Genomic DNA, 25,760 nt, shown 5'->3' with positions numbered 1-25,760 from the left:
GTTTTCTCAGCCAGGATTATCCCCAACTGACAACAGAGAAGCAGAGTTAATCGCGCCCACTGAAATCACGTTGTGGTTTTGGCTCAGTCCAGAGCCCGTCACACTGTAAGCACTCCATAAATCGGTGAATCGTATTTATTGGGCGCTTAATGACGGCAGCCCAGCCTTCCTGGGAAACGGCACGGGTGGAGCCCGGGAGTCAGAGGAGCTGGGTTCCAATGCCGGCTCTGCCGTCTGCTGCTGTGTGTGTGACCTTGGGCAAACGATTTCATTTCTCTGGACCGCTATTTCCTCGGCTGCAAAATGAGGATTCGATACCCGTTCTCCCTCCTGCTTAGACTGTGACCCCCACGTGGGGCAGGGAACGAATCGGGCCCAATTAATTTCTACCTACCCCACTTCTTAGGACGATGCTCGACACACAGTTGGCGCGTAACAAATATCTAAAAGAAATATAGAGATAAAAGGTGGAGAAAGGAGGGCGAAATGGAAGCAGACAAAATAGAAGAAGCCCAGAAGGGACACGGAGGTGACCGCTGATCGGGTTAAGGGGAATCTGATTTTTTGAGAGGTGCATGGCGTGAAGATTGTGATTCTAAGAGATAGAATCAAAAACAGCCCCAAGTGGCACAGATAGGGTGTTCGGGAGAACAACGATTCGATGCACAAAGGTTCAGGTCTTCATCTATTTTCGTCGGTGTCTAGATCGGTCGGTCAGTCATCTGCGTGCGGAGCATTGGACAGTCCATCCCCTGTCCCACAGGGTCCTCACCGTCTTAGGGAGAAGGAGAAGAGGAATCTAATCCCCGTTGTACAGATAAGGAGACCGAGGCCCAGAGAAGTTAGATGACCTTCCCAAAGTCCCAGAGCAGAAATCCGTGAAATTACAGAAGAGTAAAAGAGCAGACCAGTGGCAGAGCCCGGGATTAGAACCCGGGTCTTCCGACTCCCGGGCCCTTGCTCTTCCCACAGGGCCATGCCGCTTCTCGGCCAACCGGCCGACATCCGGACGAGAACAGCTCTCTCTGCCTACACCCTGCTCTCCGGTCCTTAAATCTCCCACGCCCGAAGATTCACACCCATCCCCGTGGCAGACGGACGTCGGGATATAAACGGCGCAGTGCCCCCCTTCGGACTGGAGACTCGTTAGGGCTGAAAGTTTAGAGGCCCATTATTTTGAGCGAATTCTACTCTTCTGTACGTCCACGGATATCCGCTGGCTAAATCCCCATTTACACTAAAGGGCTAAATTATTTATCTCTACATTGTGTCTTCTAAGATCTCTTTTTATTAGCCCAAGAACAAATAGCCCATTAGCACTGTCTTTGCCAGAGAAATGCCCACACGCTCATTCATCATAAAAATTAGTAGGGTACCTGGAAGCCCTTCGGCTCGAGGGCCGCGGCCTCGCAAATTCTCGTCTTGAGATGGCGAGGCTCCAGTCAAACGTCTTACCGATCTATTACCCGCGTCTCCCCACCCTAGGTCGTCGCGGCCAGATGTTCGCAAAGCATTTCCTCGATTTGCCCCGGTCTTGGGACGGGTTTCCGAAGAGGGACGAAGCAGTCGTCTAGATTGCAGACCCCTCGTGGGATCGTCTGTTGGGACTGTACCCTTGCAAGCGCTCAGCAGAGTGCTCTGAACACAGTAAGCGCCCGATAACAGAGAAGCGATGGGGCCTAGTGGAAAGAGCACGGGCTTGGGAGGCGGGGGATCGAATGCCCGTTCTCCCTCCTACTTAGGACTGTGAGCCCCAGACCGGACGGGGATCGCGTCTGACCTATTTGGCCGGTCCCCACCACAGCGCTTAGAACAGTGCTTGGCACGCCGTAAGCACTTAACAAATACCTTCAAACAAACGAAGCCCGTGAAGCAGCACGGTACGGCGAAGCAGCGTGGCTCAGTGGAAAGAGCACATTCTTGGGAGTCGGAGGTCATGGGTTCGAATCCCGGCTCTGCCACTCGGCAGCTGTGTGACCGTGGGCGAGTCGCTTCGCCTCTCTGGGCCTCAGTTCCCTCATCTGTCAAATGGGGAGGAAGACCGTGAGCCTCACGTAGGACAACCCGGTGACCCTGCATCTCCCCCAGCGCTCAGAACGGTGCTCTGCACACAGGAAGCGCTGAACGAATACCAACATCATCATTATCGTTATTGTTATAGTGGATGGAGCACGGCTCTGAGAAACAGAAGGTCATGGGTTCTAGTCCACTCGTCTGCCCTGTGACCTTGAGCAAGTCTTACTTCTCCGTGCCCCAGTTACCTCATCTGGAAGACGGGGATCGAGACCCCGAGCCGCACACGGGACGGGGACTGCGTCCAACTGGATTTGCTGTGTTCATCTCAGTGCTTATCCCAGTGCCTGGCACATAGTCAGCACTCAACGGATGACATTTTTGTTGTTATTAAACAAACAATATCTACCAGCGATGAATGGACCGATCAGTTGTTGCACGCTGAATATAAGTAAGGAGAGGCGCTGGATAAATACGATTGAATGAAGGAACTTGTATCTACCCCGGCGTTTAGTACCGGGCCTGGCCCACAGTGAGCGCTTAACAAATATCATTAAAAAGAAAAAAAAAAAAAAGCGGCTTATTTACTTTTAGGGAGCACACTGCTGATTTATCCATTTCCAAGTGATGGAATCCTTGGGAACAGTTGGATTAGGCAGAGGAGAGAGATAGGTTTCACCACTGTAAATCCGGATCTTTAACCAAAAGGGAACAGCCAACGACGTGGACCTCACGGAGCCGGAGCAGGCTAGTCGGCGGCGAGGACAATTTTCAAGAATAGACTTCGATTTGGTCAGACCACCGGGAGGCAGCAGAACCCAGCGATTGAATCATTCCCCATCGAAAAGTCAGAAAACCAGGTGGAAAATGGCATTCATTCATTCATTCATTCATTCATTCATTCATTCATTCAATCGCCTCTGTTGAGCGCTTTCTTCGTGCACGGCACCTGTACTAAGCGCTTGGAAAGTCCAATTCGGCGGCGGGGACAATCCCCACCCAACAACGGGCTCACAGTCCGGAAAGGGGAGACAGACGACAAAACGAAACCGGTAGACAGGCATCGACGGCATCAAAAATAGGTAAAGAGAATTATAGCTCTATACGCCTTATCGATAAAACGGAGTAATAAGTACGTACAGATATACACAAGCGCTGTGGGGCGGGGAAGGCGGTGGGGCAGAGGGAGGGAGTCGGGGCGATGGGGAGGGGAGGAGGAGCGGAGGGAAAGGGGGGCTCAGTGTGGGAAGGCCTCCCGGAGGAGGGGGGCTCTCGGTAGGGCTCGGAAGAGGGGAAGAGAACGGGTTTGGCGGAGGTGAGGAGGGAGGGCGTTCCGGGCCAGAGGTAGGATGTGGCCAAGGGGTCGACGGCGGGACGGGCGAGGGGGAGGCCCGGGGAGGAGTTAGCGGCGGCAGGGGAGCCGAGTGTGAGGGCTGGGCTGGAGAAGGAGAGGAGGGAGGGGAGGTAGTTATGGGAGAAGATTGTGTCTTGAGGATATCGTGTTATCTGAAGAAGGCAGCAACCCGTCAGCTTCTAAAACCAGAGATCCTACCCGTTCTCCACGGAGCGGGACATTTCTTTAGGACACTTATTCAACCCCCTCCTACCTTACCTCATTGAACTCCTACTCAAACCCGGCCCACCCATTTCACCACTGTCATGTCAACCTAATAGTGATCGTAATAATAATAATCATCATATGGGTATTTGGTCGATGCTCACTATGTGCCAGGCACTGTTCTAAAAGCTGCGTGGAGCCGGGCAAATCGGGTCGGATGCGGTCCCTGCCCCACGTGGGGCCCGCCGTCTTCGTCTCCGTTTCGCAGATGAGGTGACCGAGGCACAGAAAAGCGAGGCGACCCGTCCACGTCACGCGGCGGACGCGCGGCGGAGCCGGGAATGGAACCCGGATCCTTCTGACTCCCGGGCCGCGTCCGTCGGGCCACGCCTCAGTGTACCTCAAGCTCGCCTATCTCACCTCCGACCCCTCGCCCCCGGTCCGTCTCTAGCCAGGAACTTCCTCCCCCTTCATAGCCGACAGACCACCGCTCTCCCCGCCTTCGAAGCCCCCCGGAAAACCCGGCTCCTCCAGAGGGTCATTCTCCGACTAAGCTTCCGTCGTCCCTGTTTTCCCTCCCCTTCCGCGTCATTTACGCTCCTGGATCCGGACCCCTTGATCGCTTGATGTTCACCGCCTCCCGGCCCCACAGAGCTTCCGCGGATCTCCTATACTCTTCCGATTCCCCTCTGAAATGTATTTAACCGTCTTTCGTGCCTCCTAGACTTTATGGCCCTCGCGGACGGGGGACGGGGCATCCAACTCCGTTGCGCTATACTCCCCCGAGCGCTTGCGCGGAAAGCACCCGGTAAATGCTTTTGACCGATCGACCGGCAGACTGAACGAAGGAGGTGTCGCGAAATGAATAGCCGGAAACCACCCGTCGCTGCCGGATCCGCCCGAAGTCCACCTGTCAGGTCCCCGTGATCGTGACGTTCAAGAGGCCTCAGTCCTCCGTACGCCTCTCGGCACCTCCCGTTTTTATGAAAGACACCACCTCTTCGGGGGGAAGCAGCCCGGCCTGGAAGCGGCGGAATGGCCTTGTAGAAAGAGGATGGGCCTTGCGCTCCGAGAACCTGGGTTCGAATCCCGCCTCCCCCAACGGCTTGCTGTGCGACGTGGGGCAAGCCTCTTGACTTCTCTCCGCCTCGGTTACATCCGCTGCCAAACGGGGACGCGATTACGGTTCTCCGCGACGTAGTGGACGGAACCCGGGGCCGGGGGTCCGAAGGTCGTGGGTTCTAATCCCGGCTCCGCCGCCTTATTTGCTGGGCGGCCTTGGCCAGTCCCTTGACTTCTCTGTACCTCAGTGACCTCATCTGTCAGTTGGGGGTTGAGACTGTGAGCCCCACACGGGACGGGGACTGTTTCCAACCTGATTCGTTTATATCCACTCCAGTGCCTGGCACGTAGTAAGCAATTAACAAATACCACAATTATTATTAATCAATCATATTTATAATGATAATGCTGGTACTTGTTAAGCGCTTACTCTGTGCAGAGCACCGTTCTAAGCGCTGGGGTAGACAAAGGGGAATCAAGTTGTCCCACGTGAGGCTCACAGTTAATCCCCATTTTATAAATGAGGGAACTTTATAAGTGAAGTGACTTGCCCACAGTCACGCAGCTGACAAGTGGCAGAGCCGGGATAATAATGATGTTGGTGTTTGTTAAGCGCTTACTATGGGCAGAGCACTGTTCTAAGCGCTGGGGGAGATACGGGGTCATCGGGCCGTCCCACGTGAGGCTCACGGTCTTAATCTCCATTTTCCGGATGAGGTAACTGAGGCACAGGGAAATGAAGTGACTTGCCCACATTGAGCACTTACTGCGTTCAGCGCACTGTACCGAGTGCTTGGGAGAGTATATTGCCGCACATTTGGAAGACACCTCTCTGCCCACAAGGACCGTACGCTCTTGAAGGCACGGAAGGCATTAAAGTAAATTACAGAAGGGAAATGGAAGAGTATATAAGACATATACGTAAGTATATCATGTTGGTATCTGTTAAGCGCTCACTATGTGCCGAGCACCGTTCTAAGCGCTGGGGTAGACACGGGGGAATCCGGCGGTCCCACGTGGGGCTCACGGTCTTCATCCCCATTTTACAGATGAGGTCACTGAGGCACCGAGAAGTGAAGTGACTTGCCCACAGTCACACGGCTGACAGGTGGCAGAGCTGGGATACAATTAGCCTGTTATGGTCAAGGAGTGTGGCTACTGTTTCTGTGGTACTGTGCCCTCCCAAGCGCCTAATACGGTGTTCCGCACGTAGTCGGCGCTCAATAAACACTACCGATCGACGCGGAGCACCTGTAAGGTACACACGGAGCAGAGTTGGCAGACGCCTTCCCTGCCCGTAACGACCTCCGCCCGAAGACCTCGCGAAGGACATTCAGTTCCTGAGATCTGGCCCGCAGAGGGGAGGCCCCGCTTCCTCTCGGAGCTTCCGTGATTGACGGGCGGCTCCGGAGCCCGGTTTCCCCCGGCCCGGCCAGGTGCCAGCGCGCGTCGAAATGAACCGCGGAATCCCGTAGAGGCTAGGGAGAGTAGGCGTCGCTTTCGACTCGTGCGATCCCGGAGATCTTAAAGGAATCATTTGTAAAACAAATCGGCTCGATATTATCTGTGTCTGCTCGACCGCAACATCCTCGCTGCGTTTGAGAGAGGCGCGGGAGTTAAGCCGGAGGGCTCCTGTGCCGCCCGCTAGGCATCGTGGACTAATTCGTTTGCTGTTTCTGACTTTCTTTACTGTCAGAGTTTTCAACTGATATATTCGAGTCATCTGGGGGTTTTTTCCATGTTGCCACTCTTCGTATGAGAAGCCTTAATATCTTAGAGAAATTCGGATTTTTTCCCCTCTTTTTCTGTGGTATTTGTCAAGCACTTGCTATGGGTCAGGCGCTGTACTGAGCATTGGCGGAGAAAGAAGATGAGCGGGTTGGACACGGTCCTTGTCCCACAGGGGGTTCGCAGTCTTAATCTCAGTTTAACAGATGAGGGGACCGGAGGCCCAGAGAAGTCAAGTGAGTTGCCCAAGGTCGCACGGCGGACGCGTGGAGGAGCCGGGATTGGAACCCTGGTCCTTCTGACTCCCAGATCCGTGTGACTGTGGGCAAGTCACTTCACTTCTCCGGGCCTCAGTTCCCTCATCTGTAAAATGGGGATTAACCGTGAGCCTCACGGGGGGGCGACCCGATGACCCTGGATCTCCCCCAGCGCTTAGACCGGTGCTCTGCATAGAGTAAGCGCTTAACAAAGACCAACGTCATCATCATCTCTCTCTTTCCCATACAGAGCGGGATTTCTGTCTGGATTGCTCCTTGAGTGAGTGCTGCTGGGGTGGTGGGAGAGATGGAATGGGTCCAAAATAGATTCTCAACACGTAAAGACAAAAAATGGGGCCATCACGGTTACACGCAACGCTCTGTGGGGATGCAGATTAAAATACGAGTGTGCCGAGAGATGCTCGCCTGCCTTCTCGGTTCTCTCCAAGTCTTCCTGGGAGTCGTTCTCCTTAATCGAGATGATGATGTTGGTATTTGTTCAGCGCTCACTATGTGCCGAGCACCGTTCTAAGCGCTGGGGGAGACACGGGGGACTCAGGTCGTCCCACGTGGGGCTCACGGTCTTCATCCCCATTTTACAGATGAGGGGACTGAGGCACCGAGAAGTGAAGTGACTCGCCCACAGTCACGCGGCTGACGGGTGGCAGAGCCGGGATGACTACCGGGCTCTTGGGATGAGTGTCCTTCTAACTGCTACGTCCTGGCGACGCCTTCATTCATTCAATCGGATTTATTGAGCGCTTTCTCTGTGCAGAGCACTGCACTAAGCGCTCGCAGGCGCATCTTGGACCACCCACGTTTTCACAATCATTTTTCTCAACCTCATCCTTCTCTCTCCTTGTGGCTTTTTTCCTTTCCAATCTGTGGATGGATCGAAGCTTCATTTACCCACTGGATGTCCTCGCTCGATCGATCTATCGTAACTATTGACTACTTACTTTGTGCAGAGCACGGTACTAAGTGCTTGGGAGAGCATGATATAACAGAATCGGTGGACGTGTTCCCTGTCCACGATGAGCTTACAGTTTAGATGGGAAGAATGTTTATTTATATCAATGTCCGTCTCCCCCTCTGGACTGTAAACTCACTGGGGGCTGGAAAAATCCGGGTCCCATCGTTAGATCGTACTGGCCCGAGCGGTTAGCACGGCGTTCTCCACACGGTAAGCGCCGAATCAGTACGATCGACTGACTGACGGAAGACGGACCTCACTACAAAATGAATCGATCGATCTATCGATGGTATTTATCGAGCGCCCACTGCGTGCAGAGCACTGTACTAAGCGCTCGAACACTGACTCAAGCTCTTGAACGAATGCTCGGCCACCTGGACCTTCCCCGCCCCACCTGGGGGATATCATGAGCCGAACTCTATACGGGGAGCTCGTTGCGGGCAGGGAATGTGTCGGTTTCATGTTCTCTTGTACTCTCCCAAACGCTTAATACGGCGCTCTGCACGGCGAGTGCTCAAGAAATGCGACCGAATGGAACGAACGAGTGAGAACTCTGTCCTCCGCCCGACAGAACCTCGTCTCGTCTTCGGAGGCGAAGGTTGGCGAATGACCGGGAGCCCTGACGCCTCAGGCCTAAAAGCACGTGGGCGAAAGGCGGGGAGGGCCAGGTCCATTTCACCAAAGCAATAACGCCGTTAGCACTTCGCTAAATTGGGCCGGGGCCTCGGCCGCTCCGCGGAGGGGATATTTCTCCGACGCTGCCCTCCGACCGTGACCCGCTGACGTAACCGCTTCGCCGATTGAAATCCTCGTCGAAACCTCCATCCGTCTTCCCCCGTGGTGTTGGGCCTTGCCGGGGAGAGGAGCCTGACCCTTCTTCACCTGCAGATCGTTTTAGCGGCCGAGCCCTCGTTGGCGAAGATCTCCGGTTGATCCCCGTGAAGGTGCGGAGACGGAGCGCTTTACTCTGAGTCTTAAGGAGCCTGATATCCTTCTCCTCTAGCCGCAGGACGTTCCTGATTTTTCTTCGATTTTTGTGTATTTATGTTCGTCTGTACTCTCCCCGGCACTTAGCTCAGTGCACACTGCACACAGTACGCGCTCGATAAATGCGGATAATCGACGGACGGGACGCTAGGTATTTCGTTTCGTCGCTCCAGTGTGTTTGACCTCGACTTCCTCTCCCCTTGTATATTCTCAATAATAATAATAATAATAATGATGATGATAATGGTATTCATTAAGCGCTCCTCTCCCCTTGTATAGGCTTAATAACAATAACGATAATTGTATTTAAGGGTTCCTCTCCCCTTGTATATTCTTAATAATAATAGCAATGATATTTGTTAAGTGCCAGGCACTGTTCTAAGCACTGACGTAGGTACAGAGTAATCATCACTTACATTCTCCGTGCCTCACTTCCCTCACCTGGAGAATGGAGATTGAAACCGTGAGCCTCACGTGGGACGGCCTGATGACCCGGTATCTCCCCCAGCGCTCGGAACAGCGCTCTGCACATAGTAAGCGCGTAACAGATACCAACATTATCATTACGGTGGACACAGTCCCCGTCCCACACGAGGCTCACGGTTTCAATCTCCATTCTCCAGGTGAGGGAAGTGAGGAATAGAGACGTTAAGTGACTTGTCCGAGGTCACTTGGCAGACTCGTGACGGAGCTGGTGGCGGAGCGGGAATTAGAACCCAGGTCCTCTGACTTGCAGTCCCGTGCTCTTTCCGGTAGACCGTGCTGCTTCTCGGATCGCTCTTTAGACTGTGAGCCTCCCGAGGCTCGGGGAGAGTATCTGCTTCCTCCCCGAATAGTCTCACCCAGCATTTACCGCAGGGTTCGCCGCACGGTAAGCGCTCGGTCAGTACCGTTGCCGCAGCACGGCCCAGTGGATCGAGCACGGGTCTGTAAATCAGAAGGATCTGGGTTCCAATCCTGGCTCTGCCCTCGGTCCCCGCATCTGCAGAAATGGGGATTCCATACCTCCGCTCCCTCCTACTTCGTCTGTGAGCCCCGTGGGGGACCGGGTTATTTCTTCCCTACCCCGTTACTTAATACAGTGCTCGGCACGTAGTAGGTGCTTAACCAAAGCTGCGATGATTTGAAGACAAAGGAAAGCAGAGCTTCTAACAGTGCGTCGGGCTGGGGGAGACAGCGATATCCAACGGCATGTCTTTGCAGACATCGGCCGAGTAATAATGATTATGGTATTTGTTAGGTGCTTACTATGTGTCAAGCACTGTAATAATAATAATTACAGTAATAACGTCGGTATTTGTTAAAGGCTTACTATGCGCCAAGCCCTGTTCTAGATACAAGATCATCGGGTTGTCCCACGTAGGGCTCGCAGTCTTGATCCCCATTTTCCAGGTGAGGTCACTGAGGCACAGAGAGGTGAAGTGACTTGCCCAAGGTCACACAGCCGACAAGCGGCGGAGCCGGGATTAGGACCCATGACCCCCGACTCCCAGGCCCGGGCTCTTTCCACTGAGCAACACTGCTTCTCTGTCCTAAGCGCTGGGGTAGACACAAGATAATCCGGCCCGGCGTGGGGCTCACAGTCTAAGTAGGAGGGAGACCAGGCATTGAATCCCCATTTTACAGATGAGGGAACTGAGGCACGGGGAAGGTAAGTCAGCTGTGTGACTGTGGGCGAGTCACTTCACTTCTCTGTGCCTCGGTTCCCTCATCTGTAAAATGGGGATTAACTGTGAGCCTCACGTGGGGCAGCCTGATGACCCCGTATCTACCCCAGCGCTTAGTACGGTGCTCCGCACATAGTAAGCGCTTAGCAAATACCAACATTAAGCGGTTGGCCCCAGGTCACTCAGCAGACAAGAGGCGGAATCGGGAATAGGACCCTGGTCCTTTGACTCATTCATTCATTCATTCATTCAATCGTATTTATTGAGCGCTTACCATGTGCAGAGCACTGTCCTAAGCGCTTGGAATGTACAATTCGGCAACAGATAGAGGCAATCCCTGCCCTATAATGAGCTCACCCTCTAAACGGGCGAGACAGACTACTCGTTCTGTTTCGTTTTTTTTCCGTCTGACTCCCAGGCCCACTTTCTCGGAAGAACAGCGTCCTCCTGGAACAGAGACTGCGTGAACATGATGAAATCCACGGCCCTCTGGGAAACCGTCCCGCTTTGGGCGAACGCATAAATCACACCGGGTATCATTTTGCTTGGCACCCAGGTCAGGACACGGAGTGTGTCAGCCGCATCCTGGCCGGGCTAGGCAACCTCCTCTGCTCCCGTGGAAAGGATCTTACGGCGATAATGTCTTCTTCCCCAAAAAGCGCAGCTCTACAAACACATTCAAAGATAGACAGGCTAGATTTGGATCTGTGTGTGTTTGAGAGAGAGAGAGAGAGGGAGAGAGTACGCACACATCTATCAATAAAGATATATTCACACTTGTCACCCATTCAGCACAGCTTTCTCCCTCTTGGCTGCCTTGGGGAATGGGGTTTTGGAACTGTCACCGTCACATTTAAAGGACTCTCTCAGCTCTCCCCCACCTCGTCGGCGGTCTCCTTCTCCAACGCGGCCCTCACGCTTCGCTCCTCCGCCTCCCACCTATCGGCTCCACCTCGGGCTCGTCCGTCTCGCTGCCGGACCCCTCACCCGCCTTCCGCCTCTGGCCGGGAACTGCCTCCCCGTAGCTCCGTAGCTGACGGACCGCCGCCCTATCCACCTTCGGGGCCTTATTCGTTCACGCGTCCGGTCGTATTTACCGAGCGCTCACTGGGTGTCGAGCACCGTACTGAGCGTTTGGAAAGTCCAGTCCGGCAAGAAACAGAGACAATCCCGACCCGGCAACGGGCTCGCCGTCTGGAAAGGGGGAGACGGACAACGAAACAATATGAAACGAGTGGACGGGCATCAGTAGCATCAATATAAGTAGAATATATATATATATATATATATATATACACACACACACACACACACACACATATATATATATATATTCTACTTATATTGATACATATAAATTATAATACATCAAAATCACCTCTCCTCCAAGAGATCTTCCCCGACCGAGCCCTCATTTTCCCCTCACCCTCTCCTTTCTGGATCATCTATGTACTTAGACGTGCCCCGTTTAAGCGCTCGATATTCACCCGGTCCTCAGCCCCACTGTACTTACGACGTACATTTCCAAAATTTATTCTGATGCCCGTCTCGCTCTGTGAGCTCGTGCTGGGCAAGGAGATGGGTCTGCCACCTCTGCCTATTACCTTGTACTCTTCCCAAGTGCTCAGTCCAGAGCTCTGCACACTGTGACTGCTCAGTAACTGCCATCGCCGAACTGTACATTCCAAGCGTTTAGTAGAGTGCCCTGCTCATAGTAAGTGCTCAATAAATACTATTGAATGAATGCTTGATTCCTGGTTTGGAAGCAGGTTCCGGGGCCGGGATGGGAGATTGTAGGGATTCGCCGCCGGCTCCTAGCCCGCGTCCTGCCTCTGGACTGGAGGTCCCTCCCTCCTCAAACCCGCCGGGCAATGACTCTCCCCACCTTCAAAGCCTTATTGAAGTCCCAGCTCCTCCGAGAGGCCTTCCCGGATTAACCCCTCCTCTCCTCCCACTCCCTTCCGCGTCACCCTGACTCGCTCCCTTTATTCTCCCGGCCCCACAGTTCTCATGTCCACATCGGTCATTTATTGATTTCGATTCCTGCCCGTCTCTCCCTCGAGACTACAGACTCGTCGTGGGCAGGGGATGTGTCTGTTTATTATTATATTTTGTACTCTCCCAAGCGCTTAGTACGGCTCTCTGCACACAGCAAGCGCTCAGTAAGTACGACTGAATGGATGAATTAAAGGAACCAGAAGCAGATTGGCCGGATCAAAGCAAAGGGAGTGTATAGGACATTAAGAGGAGAGGTGGAAGGGGTTGTAACGAGGATTGCCAGGGGCCTTTTAATCCAGAGGGAAGAGACTAAATCAAATGAGAAGCAGTGTGACAACGTGGTAAGAGCACGAGTGGGGATTCTGAGGCTCTGAGCTCTCTCTGCGGTTCTGCCGCGGGCCTGCTGGGTGACTTTGGGCAAGTCACTTACCTTCTCTGCCCCTCGTTTTCTTCCTCTGTAAAAAGGGCACTCAACACCTGTTCTCCCCCCTATCTGGACTCTGAGCACCACGGGGGAAGGACTGTGTCCAACCTGATTATCTTGTACTTACTGTAGGCTTCAGCACAGTGCCTGGCATGTAGTAAGCACTTGACTGATATTATTATGATCATTATCGTTACTGTTCTGTAAAGAGGCGCCGGATAGTCTGGGGATAGCTTTGAGCAGCGTGTTTTGATGAGGGGAACGAATCCCCCCACGAAATTAGGCGAAAGCCAACTTTCGTGGAAGGAGGAATTGCCAGCCTGAAACGTGCTCCCTATCACAGTACGGACAAACCCCGGCGGTCGTAAATCACCGGAAAAAAAGAGAAAAGACACACACACGCATCAACCTGGCTTCGGTTACTCTTGCGATAATTCCTCTGTAGGAAGTTACTCAGTCAATTTAGTATTCTAATCAAAATGCTTGGGACGGTAGAAGCTATTACAATTCATGAACAGTACGGTTAGCTGTGCAAATATTTTCCAAATAGATTAGTGCACTTGCAAATCAGAAAGATGCGGGTAAGGGTTCTGAATTAGGCAGAAATCTATATTATTTACTCTACTGTCCGGGATCATTTAGGCTGTTGAATTTAAAATGTGAACATAACCCCCCCGGCGGAGAAGCTGAATTAATAAAGGCACTGGGCCTTATAAGGGAAGCATGGTGTCCTAGGGGAACGAGCGCAAGCCTGCCAGTCAGACGACCTGGGTTCTAACCTCGGCTCAGCCGCCTGTCTGCTGTGTGACCTAGGGAATGCCACTTGACCACTCTGAGTCTCAGTTTCCTCATCTGTAAAATGGGGATTCAACATCCGTTCTCCCTCCTGCTTAGACTGTGAGCTCCAAATGGGGCAGGACTGTGACCGACACGATGATCTCATTCCTACCCCAGGGATTAGTACGGTGCTTAGAACATAGTAAGGGCTTAATAAATGCCATAATCATTATTATGGGTACAGTGCTTGGCACATAGTACGTATTTACCAACACTACTATTATTTGCAGGAGCGTGGCATAGGGGGTAGGGCACGGGACAGGGAGTCAGAACGCTGTGGGTTTTAATCCCGGCTCCGCAGTGTGTCTGCTGTGTGACCTTGGACCAGTGACTTCACTTTTCTGGGCCTCAGTTACCTCCTCCGTAAAAGGGGACTTGAGACTGTGAGCCCCACGTTGGACAGGGATTGGGCCCAAACCAATTTGCTTGTATCCACCCCGGCGATCAGTACAGAGCCTGGCACAAAGAGAGTACTTACCAAATGCCAATATTATTATAATAGAGATGCAAACCTAGGGAACCTCATCCCACCCCCTGAACTGAAGACAGTGTCTACTTCATGACTGTTTGCTGCTCGGATATTGGCAAGCTCCTCCCTCCCCTTCCCTAGCGCTTAGTACAGTGCTCTGCACACATTAAGCGCTCAAGAATTATGATTGAATTGAATGAATGAATGCATCCCAAAGACAGCCCAGGATTCAGCTTCATTTTCAGGCCCTTCCCTCTCCCCCGGGGAAGAATCGCTCGCTCGGGAGGTATTGAGTGCTTACTATATGTGGAGGACTGAACTAAGCGCTTGGGCGAGTACAGTGCAACAGAATTACCGGAGACTTTCCCCGCCCATAAAGAGCTTCCAGTCTGGAGGAAGGACACATAGTCTTGAGTGCTGTGAATTCCACCTGCTGGACTTATCATTCTCCCCCCAAAAGACAAATTCCACTAAAGAACTTCAGCTTCTCGTGGGCAGGAAATAGCTCTTCTAGACTGGAAGTTGGTTGTGGGCAGGGAACGTGTCTAACCCCTCTCTGTTCTATTATGCTCTCCCAAGTGCTCAGTACACTGGTCTTCACGTGCTAAGCGATCAATAAATGTAATTGATTGACTCTTTGGGTTCAGGTGTCTCAAGTCCTGGATAGCAGTGCATTACACTGCGTGGAGCGATTAATCGATCAGTCTTATTTATCGAGCGCTTATTGTGTGCAAAACACCTTACTAGGCACAAAGCATTGTACTAAACACTTGGGAAAATGTAGTAAAACGGAGTCTGTAAGCACATTCCCTACCCATATCAAACTCAGAGTCTAGAGGGGGAGACAGATATTAATACAAATAAATGAATTACAGATAAGATTGCAGCTAAGATCGCTCCTGAATTGGGGATATCTATCAGTGGCACTTATGAAGCACTTCCTGTGGACAGAAGACTGTACTAAGCGTTCGGGAGAGTCTAATACCACGCTAGGGAGACAGAATCCTGCCCACAGAGAACCCACAGATTAGAGGAGGAATGGAGGATCAGAAGATCCAGTTTCTTGAGCTTTCTCAGGCTAGACTGTATACTCTTTGAGGGCAGATATCCTGTCTACTATTTCTGTCGGACTGTAAGCCCGTCAGAGGGTAGGGACCGTCTCTCTCTGTTACCGATTTGTCCGTTCCAAGCGCTCAGTACAGTGCTCTGCACATAGTAAGCGCTCCAAAAATACTATTGAATGAATGAATGGATTTCTGCTGAATTCTCCCAAACGCTTAGGAAGGGCTCAATGAATGTACTATCGATGGTTTGCTAACGTTCCCGATATCCTTTCCTTTCACAGCACACATTTCTGTAATCTTTTCGTTGCGACGCTCGGCTCTGGTCTCCTTTTTTTCCCCCCGTGTCACTGAAAAATATTCCTAATATGCTGATGGAGCATGGACTTTGGTATTCCTTTAATTCCCGGGACCCGTAATAAGATCCTCTCCTTCGTATTGTGATGGAGGCGGTCTCGTTGAAATTCCCACCGCAAAAAGTAAAAGAGTTTCCCGCTATTGAGCTTCGAGGAAGCTCACCTGCCCCATTAGCATACATAATGCCACCAGAATGCACTCGTGTTTATTCTTTATGACTTTTCCCCTCACTGTCCTTTGAAGATCTGTTTTTCTGTTTTATTTCCTCTAGTTTCATTTTAGCATATAAAGTGGCCGGCTTTTCTCCTCCTCTATCACAGGGAGCACGGTGACCTTTAGAACTGCAGTGTCAGAGAATCTAGGGAAATAGATGCTATGTACATTTAATAACACCACCGCGGCGACTTAGACGCTACCGCCCGGATTATGGAAATACGGTAACGGGTCCACGGTTGAAAAGTTCACAGACGCAAAAACGGCGGAGCACGAGGACTTTCAACATTTGCTACCGCCTAGTTTATCCTTGTTCTTCTTCCTCCTCCCTGTCTTTGTAACCTCGCCCGTCTGTCTCCGCCATTAGATTGCAAGCCCCTGGAGGAATTTGCTGCTCTGGGTTCTTCCTGAGTGTTTAGCACAATTTTTTATTATGGTGTCTGTCAAGCGCTTACTATTTGTCAAGCCCTGTTCTAAGCGCTGGAATAAGTATGAGGTAAGTAGGCCGGACACAGTCCCTGTCCCACGTGGAATTTATAGCCTAAGTTGGAGGGAGAACAGATATCCCCATTTTACAGTTGAGGAAATGATAATAATAATAATAATACTTCTGGTATTTGTTAAGCGCTTACTACGTGCCAAGCACTGTTCTAAGCGCTGGGTAGATACAAGGTCATTAGGTTGTCCCTCGTGGGGCTCACGGTCTTCATCCCCATTTTACAGATGGGGTGACTGAGGCACAGAGAAGTTAAGTGACTCGCCCAAAGTCACACAACTGATAGGTGGCAGACCCGGGATTAGGACCCAGTACCTCTGACTCCCAAGCCTGGGTTCTTTCCACTGAGCCATGCTGCTTCACAAACTTAGGAAGCTGAGGTAGGTGGCTAAAGTGCAAGCCTGGGAGTCAGAGGACCTGGGTTCTAATCCTGCCTCCGCCATTTGTCTGCTGTGTGAGTTTGGACAGATAATAATAATAATTAGGGTATTTGTTAAGCGCTTACTATGTGCAGAGCGCTGTTCTGAGCGCTGGGGTAGACACAGGGTAGTCAGACTGTCGCACGTGGGGCTCACAGTTTTCAATCTCCGTAATTACAGATGAGGTAGCTGAGGCACAGAGAAATGAAGTGACTGGCCCAAGGTCACCCAGCAGACAAGTGGCGGAGTCGGGATTAGAACCCTCGACCTCTGACTCCCGAGTCCGGGCTCTTTCCACTAAGCCACGCTGCTTCTCTAAAGCAAATCGCTTCACTTCTCTGTGCCTCGGTTTCTGCCTCTGCAAAATGAGGATTAAGGCTGCGAGTTCCACATGGGGCGTAGACTCTGTCCGACCTGATTAGCTTGGCTCTACCTCAGCTCTTTTTGTACAGTGTCTGCCACGTAACAAACCCTTAACGGGTACCGTTAAAAAAAAAAAAAAGAAGAGAGAGAAGTAAAGTGACTTGCCCAAGGTCACACAGCAGAGAGGCACTTTGGAACCCAGACCCTTCAATAGTATTTATTGAGCACTTACTATGTGCAGAGCACTGTACTAAGCGCTTGGAAGGGACAGTGCGGCAACAGATGGAGACAATCCCTGCCCACTGACGGGCTCACAGTCTAACTGGGGGAGAAGGACAGACAAAAACAATAGCAGTAAATAGAATGAAGGGGATGGACACCTCGTTAACAAAATAAATAGGGCGATAAAAATATATACAAATGACAACTCCTTCTGACTCCCGGGCTCGTGCTCTATCCCACTGAGATATGCTGCTCTTTGCTGCCGTGTACGCAGTAAGAGCTTAGTTGAAAATATGGGTTGGTTCACTCTCATTCAGTGTTGAAATAGGTTCGGTTCTCTAGTTAGATTAGGGATCGGAACTAATATCCAGTGTCCGACCTAATATTTAAAACCAGTATGAGGAAAACAGCCATTCCTTCGTGAAGCATATTAGACAGCAGTGCTGGAAAATCAACCGATCAATCGTATTTATTGAGCGCCGACTCTGGGTGGAACCCTTGGGAGAGTACAGAGTTGGTAGACATTTTTCCTGCTCCCAAGTAGCTTGCAGTCTGGAGGATATTAAAAATATTTTTCTATATCCCCTCTAGACGGGAAGCAAGTTATGGGCAGGGAACCGTTCTCTTAATTCCCTTGGTGTGTATGTTGGTGAGTTAAGCCTTTCATTTGTATGTGTTTTTATTACCCTATTTATCTGGTTAATGAGGTGCCCATCCCCTTGATTCTGTTTATCGCGATTAAGTTGTCTTGTCTTTGTCCCTCTGTCTCCCCCGATTAGACCGTGAGCCCGTCAGTGGGCGGGGATTGTCTCTCTCTGTTGCCGAATTGTCCATTCCAAGCGCTTACTACGGTGCTCTGCACATAGTAAGTGCTCAATAGATACTACTATAGATACTTTGCACTGTACTAAAAATAATAAATGCCACGGATCGATTGATTCCATCCTAGCAGGCTCAGTTAATAGCAGATTAAGTATGCTAAACTGCACTTCGTTGTCTCAAAATCACGGTCTTTGTGTTCGAAGTGATTTAAATCAGTCCTCTGAACTCATCCATGTTTCTGAAGGGTTGTTGTTTCCTTCTGTAGATAAAGGCACCAGAGACCAGATTTATGACTTTCTGCTTTTTTTTTTAAAAAAGCACATTCATTAAGGCTCTCCATTTATTGACTCCGGCTCTTCAGGTTTTAATTGTCTGCTTGTAACATGGGTCTATAGGTCTTTGATACATAATCAGTCAATCAATCAGTGGTATTTGTTGAGTGCTTACTGTATGTAGAGCTTAAATGCCTGGGAGAGTACAATACAATAGATCTGGTAGATGGGATTTTGACTCAAAAGGAGTTGAGTGTCTAAAGGGGAGGGGAGACAGACATTAAAACAAATTATAGTTAGGGAAATATTATAGAGAAAAGTCTCTGTGAGTAAGTTTTTTTTTTTTTTTTTTTGTTAAAACGGTATTTGTTAAGCACTTACCCTTAGCCGGGCACTCTACTAAGCCTAGGGTAGCTACAAACCAGTTAGTTTGGACACAGTTCCTGTCCCGCATGGAGCTCACAGTCTCAATCACCATTTAAGAGATGAGCTGAAGCCCAGAGAAGTGAAGTGACTCGTCCAGGGTCACACGACAGAGAAGCGGCAGAGCCGGGAATTAGAACCCAGGTCCTTCTGACTCCCAAGCCTGTGCTCTTTCTATTAGGGCTGAGCGTGGGGTGATTATTAGGTGCTTAAGAGTACAGATACAGGGAAGGGAAATGCCTAACTACTTGGTTAAACTCTCCCAAGTGCTTAGAATACGTTCTGCACACAGAAAATGCCCAGTAAATAGCAGCAATTGATCAATAGGTGCCTAAGAACAGAGGCTCATCAAAGACACAACCAGCATCCATTTGAAAGAAATCTCAGTTTACGCTGGAGACGTGTTTTCAGGCTCGTTTTCAATGCGACAGGCGGAGAATCTACAACGTACCCGATCCCCTTCGGAGGGCTCGCCTTCTTGAGGAACGGGGCTGATATGGAAAACTGGCATTCAGTATGGACCCTAGGTCAGACTTCTCAGGGAAACCACCCCTTCTTCCTATGTCTAGACCTATCGATCCCCGAGAGGCTCATGTGAGCGGGAGAAGGGTCCTTAATCTTGCTTCCCGAAAGTGTTTAAGTCGGTGCACGATAAATCCCGTCGTCTGATTGCTGGGACCTGATGAAATCGTGCATTTTGGCAGAACCTGTGTAGCGCCCAAATATGACGATGCCAGGACGTACCCACGGCTTGTTTTCCTCTGTCAAATTCACCTCCAAAATCCACTCTGTGGACTAGGGAAGCAGCGTGGCTCATTGGAAAGAGCACGGGCTTTGGAGTCAGGGCTCATGAGTTCGAATCCCAGCTCTGCCACTTGTCAGCTGTGTGACTTTGGGCAAGTCACTTAACTTCTCTGGGCCTCAGTTCCCTCATCTGTAAAATGGGGATTAAGACTGTGAGCCCCACGTGGGACAACCTGATTCCCCTGTGTCTTCCCCAGTGCTTAGAACAGTGCTCGGCACATAGTAAGCGCTTAACAAATACCAACATTATTATTATTATTATTATTAGATCGGCACCTATCTCGAAGACGATTTGAGAAGCGGCTTGGCTAGTGGATAGAACGTGAGGCTGGGAACCGGGAGACCTGGGTTCTAATCCCAGCTCCGCCCCTTGTCTGCTGGGTGAATTGGGGTAAATCATTTAACTTCTCTGTTCCTCCATTATCTCAACTGTAAAATGGGGATTAAGATTAGGGGGTCCTGTGTGGGGCAGGGACTATATCCAACCTGATTTCTTTTATATTCATTCATTCGATTGTATTTATTGAACATTTCCAATGTGTAGAGCACTGACCTAAGCACTTGGATAATTGTGGTATCGGTTAAGCGCTCACTATGTGGCAAGCACTGTTTTTAAGCACTGGGGTAGTTACAAGGTCATCAGGTTGTCCCCCGTGGGGCTCACAGTCTTCATCCCCATTTTACAGATGAGGGAACTGAGGCCCAGAGAACTGAAGTGGCTTGCCCAAAGTCACACAGCAGATAAGTGGCAGAGCCGGGATTAGAACCCATTTTCTCTGACTCCCAAGCCTGGGCTCTTTCCACTAAGCCACCCTGCTTCTCTACTCTAGCACTTAATCTACTGCCTGGTGCACAGTACGTGCTTAACCGGTACCGTGAAAAAAGGAAGAAAACATTGATTTTTGCCTCATAGCTGAGAGGGCGAATCTTAAGGCCCCACGTATTAGTCAATCAATCCATCAGTGATATAATAATAATGATGGTATTGGTTAAGCACTTACTAGGTGCAAAGCACTGTTCTAAGCGCTGGGGGATGCCAGGTGATCAGGATGTCCCACCTGGGCTTACAGCCTTAATTCCCATTTTGCAGATGAGGCAACTGAAGCCCAGAGAAGTGAAGTGACTTGCCTCAGGTCACACAGCTGACAGGTGGCGGAGCCAGGATTAGAACCCATGACCTCCGACTCCCAAGCCCGGGCTCTTTCCACTGAGCCACGCTGCTTCAATCGATTGAGTGCTTACGGTGGGCAAGGCGCTGTACTAAACTCGGGAGACTCCCCCAGAGCACAGCGGGGACGCCACACAGAGATTTCCCTTCCCACAGCGTAAACGGGCTAATGAGCACGAGACGGACAGAGCCGGGGAGACCCAAGCGGTGACCCGCCGTTGAGTTTGATTCTAGTCCTTCTGAGAACGCACCGTGAGAGGCGGTCGAGCCTAGTGGGAAACCGCTAGGCCGGGCCATCGAGAGATCTGGGTTCTAATCCCGGTTCTTCGACCTGCCTGCCGGGTGACCTTGGGCAAGTCACGGACCCAAGGCCGAGCCTCAGGTTCCTCATCTGTAAAAAGGGGATTCGATACTTCGTCCTCCCCTCCCAACTAAGATGGCTAATCCTTTGTGGGACGGGAGCGGTGGCTGATCTCCTTACCTTGTATCGACCCCAGTGCTTAGTACAGTGCTTGGTACCTAGTAAGCGCTTCATCAATCGGTTAAGTGGTATTTATTGTGTGCAGAACATTGTACTAAGCGCTTGGGAGAGTTCAGTGCATCAGAAGTTGATAGAAGGTTTCCTTCCCCTAGCAAGCTTACTATCCCAGTGGAAATAACTGCCTTACGTGTTCCTGGTTCCTGAATGAAAACTACTCCCTTTTGTTTTTTTGATCTTGTTGTTTGTTTCTTTTTTTTTTTTGGAATAGTGTTTAAGTGTTTACTAAGAGCCAAGCATGCATGGCTCGGTGGAAGGAGCGCGGGCTTGGGACTCAGAGGTCATGGGTTCAAATCCCAGCTCTGCCGTTTGTCAGCCGTGTGACCGTGGGCAGGTCGCTTCACTTCTCTGTGCCTCGGTTCCCTCATCTGTAAAATGGGGATGAAGACTGTGAGCCTCACGTGGGACCACCTGATTACCCTGCATCTCCCCCAGCGCTTAGAACAGTGCTCTGCACATAGTAAGCGCTCAACAAATAGGAACATATATATATTTTTTTTAATCGCTGGGATAGACGCAAGTTAATCCGGTTGGAGTCAGTCACTGTCCCACAGAGAGCTCTCAGTCTTAATCCCTATGTTGCAGAGGAGGTAAAGAGAACGGAAATGACTTGCTCAAGGTCACGTAGAAGACAAGTGGCAGGGGCAGGTTTAGAATACAGGTCCTTCTGATTCTCGGGCCTCTGCTCTATCCACTAGGTCCAACCGCTTTTCCATTTAGGGAAAATCCCCAATCTTATGCCTTCTCCATCCGTCAGAAAACGAGACAAATACCAGGAATGATATTTGGGCCCTTTCCCTGTCCGATAGACTTCGGGCCTCCAACCGGGGCTGAGAAGCAGCGTGGCCTGAAGGAACCCACAGACCTAGGCGGCGGGAGACTCGGGTTCTAATGTCGACTCCTCCAGCTGACTGCTCTATGGCCCTGGGAAAGGCAGCTAAGTGCTCCAGGCCTCAGTTTCCCCGGGTGCAGAATGAGAATCAAATACCTTTTCTCCCATCTCATTGGAATGGAAGCCCCGGGCGGGTATGGGGACTCAGGTCGGACCCGATTATCTCGTAACCGCCCCAGCGCCGAGCACGATCCTCGGCACGTAGTAATCGCTCACAGAAGACCACTACCCTAACAAACGCTACAAGCTCCTCTTTCATTCTAAGAGCGCTATCCGCTGCCCAGATTTGTTCTCTATACTCTTCTGTGGCATTTGTTAAGTGCTGACTACGTGTCGGGCACTGTGCTAAACGTTGGGGTAGACACAAACTGATCAGTTTGGACACAGTCCCTGTTCCGCACGGGGCTCACATTAGTAATCCCCCATTTTAGAAGAGAGAACTGAGGCCCAGAGGAGTGAAGTGACTCGCCCGAGGTCACGCAGCGGACCGGCGGCGGAGCCGGGATGATTCCATTTATTGCTATGGTTTTTGCCCGTCTCCCCCGATTAGACTGTGAGCCCATCAGTGGGCGGGGACCGTCGCTCTCTGTTGCCGATTTGTCCGTTCCAAGCGCTTAGTACAGTGCTCTGCACGTAGTAAGCGCTCAATAAATACTATCGGGTGAATGAATGACCCCAGGTTCTTCTGACTCTCTGGCTCTATCCACTAGGCTTCCTCTAAGGCTCACGCTCTTTCGCTCTCCTTGTCTTTGCTGAAGCCAGGGCCTGTATGCGGAGTAAACCATCCGCAACCCACAGCACCCTCTCCCTTCAGCCTTGTTATCGCAGCTCCACATCCCAACGGATTGGAAATCTGGAAAACGTGCATTTCCGGGAATTCTCGTTAAAGTCCTCCCTGCCCGGGCCTCGCGTCCTCAGCGTCCACCTACCCTCGGAGCACCGGCTACATTTGCGAGGGCTAACTGGGTTTCCGGAGTCTTCGTCGGAAAAGAGTGACACTTTCTGAAGTTCATAAAACCCTCCCGAGCCCCTGCCTTTTATCAGACCTAACCGAAAGATCGTCGGAGCAGATACGCTCTCGGCTGCACTGACAGTTCATCTGGGCTTCTCTTGCGCTTCGCCGCCGATGAGTGAAAAATGAAGAGAGACATCCCTGAAGGGGACGGAGTTTAGTCTTCTAATGAGAGCGGTGTGCGATCTCGCCTTGGCTCGGTGATCAATCATCGGATTGAATGATCTCCGCGTTTGGTCACCCGAGCGGTTTCACGACGGCCGTTCGACCGTCGCCCCTCCTCCGTGTTCGCCAGCGACTTCGGATGCGCCTTTCGGCGCCGTTTAAACGTAGCTCCCGATGACCGGTCACTAACGCCCCCAGACGCGGAGGCGTAGAATATCACCCCGGCCGACCACGCCTAGCCGTTGCTCGGTCGCCGCGTCGGCTCGGAGGATGAAAGGCGCTCACGTCGACCCGCAACCTTTACTAATCTGATTTGCTCTAAAAAGAAGAAAACAGAGATTTATCTTGTGTTCTTCAGGGAAGGAAACTTCATCTCTGCAGATAAAGCGGTGATAACTCATCAGTCACCGAGCGTTTATCGAAAGGTCTCTTCTCCAGAGCAAGGCCAATTTGAAACCCCTCAGGAGTCTGGGATATAGTCTTCAAAAGTCGTCTGGTGGCTTTTTACGAGTGTGCCGGCGCCTCTCTCTTCCACAGGCAAAAGCTCGCGTGCCTGCCCGGATGAGGAGACGGCTTATTGTGTTCTATCGCCTCCTCCTCCTCACGCACGCGTTCGGCACCGCGCGGTGAGACTGGTGACTCATTGACTCATTTAATAACGTTGGTATTTGTTAAGCGCTTACTGTGTGCAGAGCGGCGTTCTAAGCGCTGGGCTAAGTACAAGGTGATCAGGTTGTCCCACGTGAGGCTCACGGTTTTCATCCCCATTTTACAGATGAGGTAACCGAGAAGCGAAGTGACCCGCCCGCAGTCACACAGCTGACAAGTGGCAGAGCCGGGATTCGAACCCGTGACCTCCGACGCCCAAACCCGGGCTCTTTCCACTGAGCCGCGCTGCTTCTCTACTAAGAATCACTGTGTCTTGTGGAAAGGGTAGAGAGCCAGGGGACCTGGATTCTAACGCCGGCTCTGCCGCTTGCCTTCTGTGTGACCTTGGGCGAGTCATTTTACTTCTCCGTACCTCACTGTCCTCATCTGCAAAATGGGGATTCAGTAGAAGCCGCGTGGCTCAGTGGAAAGAGCCCGGGCTTGGGAGTCGGAGGTCATGGGTTCGAATCCCGGCCCTGCCACTTGTCAGCTGTGTGACTGCGGGCGGGTCGCTTCACTTCTCTGGGCTTCAGTTCCCTCATCTGTAAAATGGGGATGAAGACTGTGAGCCAACCTGATTCCCCTGTGTCTCCCCCAGTGCTTAGAACAGTGCTCTGCACATAGTAAGCGCTTAACAAATACCAACATTATTATTATTATTATTATTATTATTATTACCTGTTCCCCCTCCTATCTTGACAGTGACCCAGATGAGTGACAGCCTACAAACTGACCTGACTCTCTTCTATCTAGCCTAGGAGATAGAGAACAGTGGCTGGAACGTAAGAAGTGCTTAACCAATACCGCTCTCCCACGCAGTTAACACGGTGCTCCGGCCACAGCTGACTGCTCAATTACCACGACTGGACGAGCGTGTGAACGCAAGCGACTTGACCGGATTAGGATCCTGCCAAGGAAATGCCTGCAGTTTAGTGATACCCCAGAATCAGTATGGGGTTCACTGTCCTAATACTAAAAACCTAGAGCGACACGGTTCCGTACGCTTTTCACTCTCCTTCGTAGACTGTGGGCTTCATTCGGTAGTATTGATTGAGCGCTTACTATGTGCAGAGCCCTGTACTAAACACTTGCAGTGTACAATTCAGCATCAGGTAGGGACAATCCCTGCCCATTGACGGTCTTACGGTCTAATCGGCTTCATTGGCGTCAAGGATGGTATCGCCCTGATCATCTTGTACCCACCCCGCTGCTTAATGCAGTGGCGGGCGCATAGATCTTAACAAAATACTCTCGTCATCATCATCATCATTATTATTATTATTATTATTATTACACCCGATATACCATTATGAAGAAGGAAATTGGCGTAGACGACACTCACCCTTCAGGTAGGTTGGCCTAGGGGAAAGGACGTGGGTTCGGGCAGCCAGAGCACCTGGATGCTCACCCCGGTTCTGCCATTCGTCTGCTGCTCGACCTTGGGCAAGTCACTTCACTTTTCTAATTCTCAATATCCTCATCTGTTAAAGGAGGATTAATACTGTGAGCCCCATATGGGGCAGAGACTGTGTCCAGCCCCTTTTGCTTTTCATTCATTCGTTCAATAGTAGTTATTGAGCGCTTACTATGTGCAGAGCACTGTACTAAGCGCTTGGGATGAACAAGTCGGCAACAGATAGAGACGGTCCCCGCCCTCTGACGGGCTCACGGTCTAATCGGGGGAGACGGACAGACGAGAACGATGGCGATAAATAGAGTCGAGGGGAAGATCCATCTCGGCATTTAGTACGGTTCCTGGCCCATCGTTAAGTTAACGGATGCCACAGTTTTTATTATTATTATCAATCGCCACATATGCCACCTGGAGCTCCCCGTTGAGCCAGAGCGTCAGGGAATGCTGGGAAAGAGGGCACGGCGATGAAATGGAGGTCTCCTGCAGACCTCAATGCGC

This window comes from Ornithorhynchus anatinus, chromosome 12 (genome assembly GCF_004115215.2).
Source record: "Ornithorhynchus anatinus isolate Pmale09 chromosome 12, mOrnAna1.pri.v4, whole genome shotgun sequence".
NCBI classification, from domain to species: Eukaryota; Metazoa; Chordata; class Mammalia; order Monotremata; family Ornithorhynchidae; genus Ornithorhynchus; species Ornithorhynchus anatinus.
Note: the sequence above shows the minus strand (reverse complement) of the source record.